This window comes from Prionailurus viverrinus, chromosome B2 (genome assembly GCF_022837055.1).
Source record: "Prionailurus viverrinus isolate Anna chromosome B2, UM_Priviv_1.0, whole genome shotgun sequence".
Classification (NCBI taxonomy): Eukaryota; Metazoa; Chordata; class Mammalia; order Carnivora; family Felidae; genus Prionailurus; species Prionailurus viverrinus.
In genome coordinates, this window is record NC_062565.1 from 32,976,783 (window position 1) to 32,987,732 (window position 10,950).

A 10,950-nucleotide genomic window follows, 5' to 3' on the forward strand; every position below is an offset into this window, starting at 1 on the left:
AGATGTAAATAGACATTTTTCCCTTTCCTCAAAAAATGCATTGATTAAAAGGTATTAATCCATTGCTTAAAACATTTTATTGTACTATAATATTTGTTTTTTTACTATGATGATTATATGTATGAAATATAATAAAAGAAATTTTGCACTGCATTTTTTATTGGTCACGGTTGCTATTCATGTCATGATTATTATTGAAAATCACGTACAGAAGAGGGATATCTTCAAAAAAAAAATCTACTCTGGATATCAAATACTCTAAGTATGCCTCTGCAGTCAGGAAAGGCTTCCCTTGAGTAAGTGAAACCCCAGCTAAGGCTTGAAGGGTGAGTTGGAGATGGCCAGGAAAAGAGTGTGCTTTGGGCAGAGAGAAGAACATGTGCAAAGGCCCTGCATCACAGCAGAGGAAAAACTCAAAACTGGCACTATGGCTAGAGCAGAGTGAGCAAAGGTGAAGGGCCACAAGCTGAGACCCCAGAGGGCGGTAGGGGCCATGTGATTGGAATGGGATTTGGTTGGACTCTGAGAAAAACCAAAATAAGTGATTTAAATTAGATCACATTTTATTTCTGTTTCCCATAAGAGAAGCCCATAGGTTGGCAGGTGTGTGCATAGCAGTGTTAGGGACCAGGCCCCTTTTGTCTTATTGCTCTACTGGCCCCAGTATTAGCTTCCTCCTCATGGTCCAAGATGGCTGCTGGAATCTCAGCCATCATGTATGCATTCTAGTCAGCTGGAAAGAAAAGGGGCAAAGGAAGCCCCCCCCGCCCCCCCCCCCCACATTAGAACCCAACACCTGCCTGCATCCAGTCAGTCATGATTTAATCATTTGGCCCATCCCAGCTATAAGGGAGGCTGGGAAATGGAGTCTACATAAATGGCTTTGTGCCTGGCTATAAGCAAGGCTGCTCTTTCTAAAGAAGGAAAGAATGGGGGCACCTGGTTGGTTCAGTTGGTGGAGTCTGAGACTCTTGATCTCGGAGTGTGAGTTTGAGCCCCACATTGTGTGTACAGATTACTTAAAAGTAAAATCTTAAGGACGGCTGGGTGGCTCAGTCAGTTAGTCATTTGAGTTGACTCAGGTCATGATCTCACGGTTCATGAATTCGAGCCCTGCATCTGATGAGCTCGAGCCCCGCTTCTCTCTCTCTCTCTCTCTCTCTCTCTCTCTCTCTCTCTCTCTCTCTCTCCCCTTTGTGGGATTCTTTCCCTCTCTCTGTTCCTCACTTACTCGCGCCCTCTCGCTTTCAAAAAAATAAAATAAAATAAAGTAAAATAATATCTTCAAAAAATAAAGAAGGAAAGTCAAAACCACAATGAGATACCACTTCACACCTGTCAGAATGGCCAACATTTACAACTCAGGCAACAACAGATGTTGGCGAGGATGTGGAGAGAGAGGATCTCTTTTGCATTGTTAGTGGGAATGCAAGCTGGTGCAGCCACTCTGGAAAACAGTATGGAGGTTCCTCAAAAAACTAAAAATAGAACTACCCTATGACCCAGCAATTTGCACTACTAGGCATTTATCCACAGGATACAGGTGTACTGTTTTGAAGGGACACATGCACCCCCATGTTTATAGCAGCACTATCAACAATAGGCAAAGTATGGAAAGAGCCCAAATGTCCATCGGTGGATGAATGGATAAAGAAGATGTGGTATATATATATACAATGGAATATTCCTCGGCAATCAAAAAGAATGAAATCTTGCCATTTGCAACTACATGGATGGAACTAGAGGGTATGATGCTAAGTGAAATTAGTCAGTCAGAGAAAGACAAAAATCATATGACCTCACTCATAGGAGGACTTTAAGAGACAAAACAGATGAACGTAAGGGAAGGGAAACAAAAATAATATAAAAACAGGGAGGGGGACAAAACAGAAGAGACTCATAAATATGGAGAACAAACTGAGGGTTGCTGGAGGGGTGGTGGGAGGGGGGATGGGCTAAATGGGTAAGAGGCATTAAGGAATCTACTCCTGAAATCATTGTTGCACTATACGCTAACTAACTTGGATATAAATTTAAAAATTAATTAATTTAAAAAAATAAAGGGGCACCTGGGTGGCTCTGTCAGTAGAGCATCTGACTTCAGCTCAGGTCATGATCTCACAGTTCTCTCATGATTCGTGGGTTTGAGCCCCATGTCAGGCTCTGTGCTGATAGCTCAGAGCCTGGAGCCTACTTCAGATTCTCTCTGTCTCTGTCTCTGTCTCTGTCTCTCTCTCTGACCCTCCCGGCTTGCATTCTCTTTGTCTCTCAAAAGTGAATAAACGCTTAAAATTTTAAATAAATAAATAAAATAAATAAATAAATAAATAAATAATTTTTTTAATGTTTTATTGTTTATTTTTGAGAGAGAGAGGCAGAACAGGAACAGGGAGTGGCAGACACACACACACACACACACACACACGCACAGAATCTGAAGCAGCTCCAGGCTCTGAGCTGTCAGCACCGAGCCCGACGTGGGGCTTGAACTCACGAACCGCAAGATCATGACCTGAGCCGAAGTCAGACACTCAACTGACTGAGCCACCCAGGTGCCCCCAATAAATTTTTAAAAATGAAGGAAAGAATTGATCATGGGGGATGGGCACATGGCTGCCAGACCACAAAAAGAATGTTGGCCTTTTTCCTAAAAGTAATAATAGCCATTGAAGGTTTTAAGAACAAGAATAGTGTCCTACCTTCATTTTAGGATGGTAAGGAGTGGCTGGCCAGTCAGGGTGGCTTCAGGGAGGCAGGAGGAAGCTCCAGCAACGGTCCAGGCACAGTGGTGTTGGGGTGGAGTGGATGCAGAAGAAGAGGGAGAGGGAGATGTCGAAGATGCCAAGACCAGAGTGGAAGAGAAGTAAGTTTGTGGGTGACCGAGCGAGGTCAGTTTGCACTTGTGACGTCCGAGGTGCCTGTAAGACATCCCAGTGGGGATGTTGGCGGGCAGTTGGCTACCCAAGTCCAGAGCACAAAGAGCGGTCCAAAGGGCAGGCAGGAGTGAGGGGGTTATGGTGACGAGATGCTAGTAATGCCACAGGCCAAAGGAACACACACAGGCGCGAGGGCAAAGGCCGAGCCTTGGTAATCCCATCAGTGACAGGCTGGGAAGAGAAAGTGGAGAAGGAAACAGCAAGACCAAAGATGAGACGAACAGAAGGCAGAGCTCTCGTGGAAGCCAAGGGGTTTGAGTGTTTTGAGGAGAGAAGGCCTTCCCTGCCGTGACCTTCCCTGACCTGTACTGATGCAGAAGCAGGGAAATGATGAGAAAACCTGAAGTCAGGGGTCAGCAGATCTGGCCCCGACACCTCCCTGACTACAACTCAATTCCTCATCTGTAAAGTGGGGCCAGGACACCAACCCTTCTGTGTAGCCACTCTTGTTGCCTCTCCAACATCATTCCTCCTGACTTCCTCACGGAACCACAGTTTTGTTGGAGTAACTATGGCAGAGACTGCCGATTGCCCCCACATCCATTCTCCCTTCTTCCATAGAAATGGAAATTTCAGCTGGCCAAAGACTGCATTTCTCAACTCCTTTGCAGTAAGGGGTGGCCATGTGACTTCAGTGGGTTATGTTATAGGAGAGGAACCCCGAGCTTAGGGAACCTGAAACTTTCCATTTATTTATTTATTTATTTATTTATTTATTTATTTATTTATTATTTTAGAGGGTTCAAGGGAGAGAGTGTGAGCAGGGGAGAGGCGCAAAGGGAGAGAGAAAGAATCTCAAGCAGGCTCCATGCCCAGCGTGGAGCACCAGTCGGGGCTCAATCCCACGACCCCAGGATCATGACCTGAGCCAAAATCAAGAGTTGGACCCTCAACCAACTGAGCCACCCGGGTGCCCCGGGAACCTGAGTCTTTTAACACCAGATCTTAATAAACTTGCCCTTTGACCTGGACGAAAACGCTACCTTTAAGGCTGTTTGCTATGCACACCTCTTTGAGAGGTGTGCAGAAACATGAGAGACCCGCAGAGAATTATCTCCCTGCATTGCAGTAATATTGGATTTTGAGTGAGCAGCGGTGTAATTATGGCCCCTGAGACATAAAGATGAATTGTTAGCAGCTTCCAGGAAAGCTCTCTTCGTTCACTGTACGTTGTCACGTCTAGACGTGACACTTGCCGACAGGCGGCCATCTTGTGACCATAAAGAAAAACGTGGCTGACCTGTTGGCAATGGCAGAGACAAAGATTGAAAATAGCCTTGGTACTTGACGACGCTGTTGAGCCACTCACCCACTACTGGCACCATTTCACTTCTTGCCACCTTGTTATGAGAAAGCAGAAATTTCCTCACCGTGGAAGCCACCGGAGTCAAGTGTCAGCTTGAGGCATCCTGAATCTTGCTCTGGTGTGGTGCGCCTCCCTCCTACAAGTGCTGTGAGGCCATCCAGTGTGAAAGCTCAGGTGGGAAGTGCTGGGGGCAGGGTTACTCAGAGGGGACTTCGGACCACCATCAGGTCACTTGGGGGTTGGCGGAGGGGGCCCAGAAGAGGAGCGGAGCCAGGCAACACACTCGGCGATTTCAGGGTGGCTGGGGGCTGTGGGTGACAGATGGCTTGTCAGATCAGTTTGTTGGGACTAATGGGCTGCTCTGATACCACCCACGGAACATGCTGGGTGCAGATCTGAACAGTTGAGAGGGAGCTTTCTGGAGGCACTGGCTTTGAAGCCAAACGTGAATCTAATGGGGGGAGATTTCAAGCACCTTGAACAAGCTGGTGGGGCATATTTGGGGGAAAAGCAGGTATTCTATCACTCTTCAAATCCTCAAATGACCCTCCTCTCAATTAAATTCAAAAGCAATTATTGAGCACCTAGAGTGTGCAGATGAAAAAGACACAAGTGCTGCCTACTGCTGGCTTGACATCTGGAGGTGGCAGGGGATTATCATTTACCTCTCGGCTCAGGCTCGCTTCCTCCGGGCAGCCTTTCCAGACCCACACCCTCCTCACCCCCACCTCTGCTGCTCACCATCTCAGCTGGGTTACCCTCCTGCTCCCCCTGGAGGCCCTCCAACTCAGCTGAGTCAGCCACGCCCCTCCCCACACCCCACCCCTTCCCCCAAACCGGTCCAGTGTGGATCTTCCCACTCCCCCCACCAGGCCACGCGCAGCACGATGCCAGGCACAAGAAACAGGCAGGACGCATGCGTTGAGAGGGATAGAGGAAGGCGAGCCCCTTCTGGGAGATCCCACCAGAAAAGGGCTCCAGGGAGAGATGAACAGAGTGACAGGGCTGGGCGTGGGGATGGCCTATCAGGTGGAGGGAAAAGGGGTGCAGGAAGATAGGGGCCAGGCCCTAAGCAGGGGGGTAAAATTCAGCTGGCAAGGTGACACGGAAGAACCTATGGATGTCCTTGGTGCTACAGCATGGGCAGGCCCCTGGGGATTTCGAGCAGGATAATTAACCTCATACAAGCGTGCCTCAGAGATATTGTGGGTCAGTTCCAGACCACCACAATAAAGCCAGTCAAATGACTCTTTTGGTTTCCCAGTGGTAAAAAAGTTATGTTGACACTATATTGCAGTCTATTAAGTGTGCAATAGTATTATGTCTGAAACAACAATGTACATACTTAATTTTTTTTTATTTTATTATTTTTTTTAACGTTTATTCATTTTGGAGGGACAGAGCGTGAGCAGGGGAGGGGCAGAGAGAGAGGGAGACACAGACTCTGCAGCGGGCTCCAGGCTACGAGCTGTCAGCACAGAGCCCAGAGTGAAGCTCGAACTCACAAACCATGAGATCATGACCCGAGCCGAAGTCAGAAGCTTAACCAACTGAGGCATCCAGGTGCCCCAGGTACATACTTAATTTAAAAAATACTTTATTGCAGGGGTGAAACAGTGACTCTTGATTCGGGGTCATGAGTTCAAACCTCACATTGAATTTAGAGATTACTTTTTTAAAGATTCTTTTTTTTTTTTTTTTTTTTTTTCAACGTTTATTTATTTTTGGGACAGAGAGAGACAGAGCATGAATGGGGGAGGGGCAGAGAGAGAGGGAGACACAGAATCGGAAACAGGCTCCAGGCTCTGAGCCATCAGCCCAGAGCCTGACGCGGGGCTCGAACTCACGGAACGTGAGATCGTGACCTGGCTGAAGTCGGACGCTTAACCGACTGCGCCACCCAGGCGCCCCGAGATTACTTTTTTAAAAACGATTGCTAAAAAATGCTAACAATCTTCTGAGCTTTCAGCAAGCTAAAATCACTGATCACATAGTAATGAAAACTTTTGAAATACTATGAGAGTGACCAAAACATGACACAGAATCGTGAAGTGAGCAGCATTTGCTGCTAGAAAAATGATGTCCACAGACTTGCTTGATGCAGACTTGCTTGGCCTTCAGTTTGTAAAAAAATGCAATATCTTTGAAGCAAAGTACAATAAAACAAGGGATGTCTGTAAAGCTTTATTTGGGCAATTGTGATATGCCAGGCACCAGCTTAGATGTTCTACATGTATTTCCTTTTTTGTTCTTTTAAAGTAATCTCGGGGCACCTGGGTGGCTAGTCGGTTAAGTGTCTGACTTTCGCTCAGGTCATGATCTCACAGTTCGTGGGTTCGAGCCCCATGTCGGGCTCTGTGCTGACAGCTCAGAGCCTGGAGCCTGCTTCAGATTCTGTGTCTCCCTCTCTCTGCCCCTCCCCTGCTCATGATCTGTCTCTCTCTCTCTCAAAAATAAATAAACATTAAAAAAAATTTTTTTAATAAATAAATAAATAATCTCTACACCCAGTGTGGGGCTCGTACTCACAACCCTGAGATCAAGAGTCACATGCTCTGGATGGAGCCAGCCAGGTGCCCCATGTGTTTCCTTCCTTAATCCTCATGCCAACCCCATGAGATGGATATTATCATCCCATTTGGCTGAGACACTGAAGCACCACAACCACCAAGTGGCAAAGCTGGGACTTGAACCTCAAGTCCTATCCCCAGCAGGAGCTAGTGTTTCATGAACACTCATTGTGGGCCACACGCCTTATAGACAGCATTCCCCTTACCCATCCCAGCCACCCTTGCTGGAACATATCAGAGGCCACCTCTATGCTACACTGTCTCTCCCCTGCACTTCTGAACGTGGCATCGGTCTTTACTCGGGGAAAACTTTCAACACAGGGCAGGCCCTCAGCACCGGGGTGGGGGTGGGGCTCGGGGTGAAGGTGGGGCAGCTGCTGTATGAATGAGTCATCCTGGAAATGGCTCCTCCAGCCCCCTTCCAACCTTCAGATGACCGCAGCCGTGGCCAACATCTTAACTGCAATCTCATGACAGACTCCAAGCTAGAACCACCAAGGTGAGCAGCATCCAGACCCCTGACTCCTACGCACTACATGTTGGAGGTTATCAGTAGGTAACTGATACACACATCATTCAGGGTCCAGCCCCTCCTGGCTGTGTGACTGTGGGAACTTTACCACTCTGAGCGTATGGTTTCTCTGGTTCAGACCTTTCTGCTGAGCTCCGGATCAAACAAATCAGCAATCCCCATTAAGGCTCCTCAGGCATGGGCACTTAGCATGTCTCACGTATCTCTTAAACCCGCTTCCCACCATGGCTCAGGCCCTCATCAACTCTCCCTTCAATTACTGAAACAGCCCCCTCACTGATTCTCCTGCCTTGTACAAGGCTGCGAATAACAAAATCCCAAAATACCATATAAAAAACTTATAAAACTCAACACCCCCAAAATGAAAAATCCAACTAAAAAGGGCAAAAGACATGAATAAACATTTTTCCAAAGAAGAAATCCAGATGGCCAATAGACACATGAAAAGATGCTCAACATCACTCATGGTCAGGGGAATGCAAATCAAAACCACAATGAGACACTACCTCACACCTGTCAGAATGGCTAAAATCAACAATACAAGAAAAAACGCGTGTTGGCAAGGATGCAGAGAAAGGGGAACCTTCTTGCGTTGTTGGTGGGAATGCAAACTGGTGTAGCCACTCTGGAAAACAGTATGGAGTTTCCTCAAAAAGTGAAAAATAGAACTACCCTGCAATCCAACAGTCACACTACTAGGTGTTTACCCACAGGATACAAAAGTACTAATTCAAAGGGATACGTGCACCCCTATGTTTATAGCAGCAGTCTATACAATAGCCTTTTTTTTTTTTTAATTTCATTTGAGAGAGAGAGCAAGTAGGGGAGAGAAATAGAGGGAGAAAGAGAATCTCAGGCAGGCTCCACGCTCAGCCCGGAGCCCGACACAGGGCTCAAGTCCCACAACCCTGGGATCATGACCTGAGCCGAAATCAGGAGTTGGACACTCAACTGACTGAGCTACCCAGGCGCCCCCCTACAATAGCCAAATTAATGAAACAGTTCCAGTGTCTGGTGATTAATGAATGGATAAAGAATATGTGGTGTCAGGGCACCGGGGTGACTCAGTTGTTGAGCATCTGACTCCTTTTTTTTTTAAATGTTTATTTATCTTTGAGAGAGAGAGAGAGAGCAAGCAGGGGAGGGGCAGAGAGAGAGGGGGACAGAGGATCCGAAGTGGGCTCTGCACTGACAGCAGGGAGTCTGATGCAGGGCTCGAACTCATGAACTGCAAGGTGATGACCCGAGCCAAAGTCAGATGCTCAAGGGACTGAGCCACCCAGGTGCCCCAAGCATCCTACTCTTGATTTTGGCTCAGGTCATGATCCCAGGGTCACGGGATCGAGCCTCACATCAGGCTCTGCATTGAGCATGGAGCCTGCTTGAAATTCTCTCTCTCCCTCTGCCTTCCCCCCCTCCACCACCCACTGCTCGTGCGTTCTCTCTCTCTCTCTCTAAAATAAAAAATAATAAAATGTTAAGAATTAAAAAGAAAAGATGTACTGGTTATATATACAATGGAACATTACCCGGTCATGAAAAAGAATGAAATCTTGCCATTTGCAACAACACGGATGGAGTAGAGAGTATTGCGCTAAGTAAAATAAGTCTATCAGAGAAAGACAAATACCGTATGATTTCACTCATGTGTGGAATTTAAGAAACAAAACAAACGAGCAACAGGGGAAAAAGAGAGAAAGAGAGAGACAAACCAAGAAACAGACTCTTAACTATAGGGAACAAACTGATGGTTGCCAGAGGGGAGGTGGGAGGGGCGGGATGGGTTACACAGGTGATGGGGGTTAAGGAGTGCACCTGTCCGGATGAGCACTGGGTGATGTATGGAAGTGTTGAATCACTATTTTGTACTCCTGAAACTAATACTACATGGTCTGCTAACTGGACTTTAAATTTTTCAAAAGAAATCCCCAAATACCAGCGGATTACACTTGACAGAAGTGTATTTCCCTCTCACATTCAAGAAGTCCAGGAGCCTCTGGCTGGCTCAGTCGGTTAAGCACCTGACATCGGCTCAGGTCATGATCTCATGAACTTATGGTTCGTGAGCTCGAGCCCTGCTTCGGGCTCTGTGCTGACAGCTCAGAGCCTGGAGCCTGCTTCAGAATCTGTGACTCCCTCTCTCTCTCTCTGCCCTTCCCCTGCACACGCTCTGTCTCTCTCTGTCTCTCAAAAAATAAATAAATGTTAAAAAAGAAAAAAAAAAAAAAAAGAAGTCCAGAGGCAGGCATGCAGTCCAGCGTTAGCATGATATACCACCGAACAAGGAAGCCAGGCTCTATCTGGTTGATCTGCAGTGTGTAGTTTTCATTCCCAAAGTTTCCTCATGGTCTAAAGTAGGTGCTTGTGCTCCAGCCATCATGTCCACATTCCAGCCATTAGAAAGGAGTAACTGGAGAAAAATAAAACACCCCTTCCCTTTAAAAACATTTTGCTTATTTTCCACTGACCACATCTAGCAAGGGAGGCAAGGAAACAGTCTATTTTGTGGGTCAATTATGTGCTCAGCTAAAAATACAAAAAATGTTGTACTCAGGAAGAATGGCATGTAGGACAACCAGCAGTCTTTGCAGCACCCTCCACGCTGCTGCCCAGTAGAGGGTTTTATTGTTACTCTTCGCTTTTGTTCTTCATTATAAAAATAATATAGTCTAGGAAGGGGAGGCCCAGAGAAGGGTCACAGAGAGTTGGTGGCTGTGTCAGAAGTAGACTCCCCAACCACAGTCCCTCTCCACTTTGGCCTCAGTTTTCTCAGCAGGTAATATTTTATAATTGGGGCAATGCAACACATAAACATACAACAAAAGAGCATTCTAGTTTTGACCTAAGTTACAAAAGAAAAATTGAAAGGAAATCTTTATAGTTACAGCTTTTAAAATAACAAAGAACGGCGGCCCCGTGTTTTAAGGAGGCAAACTCTTTCCTGGCTCAGTTCTTGGAATCAGGAAAAATTATCACACCTTCTTTGCACCTCAGGCTCTCTGCCTTGAACCTAGAAAAGAGCCTGTGTTCTTCCTTGTAAATATAAAACTTTTATTGTTAGGTGATAGTAATGGGAAACAAAAATGGAATATGTTTGAGCTGCTTCATTTCTAAATGGTGACATAACATGAAAGAAATGTACCTGAATTTAAGATTTATTCTTTAAGTTACCCACAGAATGTTAACAGTGTTAGGACTGATACAAGGGACTTTTCCTATGGGGTTACCTATTTCTGGACCATTTGAACCTTACAAGAAGCATGGATTCCACAGATACATGAAAAAAAAAAAAAGACTTAAAATCAAATATAGCCTATGGGGCACCTGGGTGACTCAGTCGGTTGAGTGTCTGACTTTTGATCTTGGTTCAGGTCGTGATCTCACGGTTCATGCGATCAAACCCCACATGGGGATCTGCACTGACAGTGTGGAGTCTGCTTGAGATTTTCTTTCTCCTTCTCTCTCTGCTCCTCCTGCGTTCTTCTTGTCTGTCTTAAAAATAAATAAATAAACGATTTCAAAATGCTGAGTCAGGGAGAGCTATTTAAAAAAAATCAAATATAGCCTCTACTCTCTCTAAATAAAATAATAGGTGCCCATTATAGA

At 46.1% G+C, this 10,950-nt stretch overlaps 1 long non-coding RNA gene across 1 annotated transcript; it reads right to left on the reverse strand.

Moving 5' to 3' along the window:
* Positions 1 to 2,601: 2,601 nt before the first annotated feature.
* LOC125165816 (uncharacterized) lies at positions 2,602 to 10,716 on the reverse strand. The gene is made up of 3 exons (XR_007152232.1): positions 10,669 to 10,716; positions 4,307 to 4,550; positions 2,602 to 2,918 (listed from the first exon to the last, which is right to left on the reverse strand). It is a non-coding gene; the product is annotated as an uncharacterized LOC125165816 (long non-coding RNA).
* Between the last annotated feature and the right edge of the window lie 234 nt (positions 10,717 to 10,950).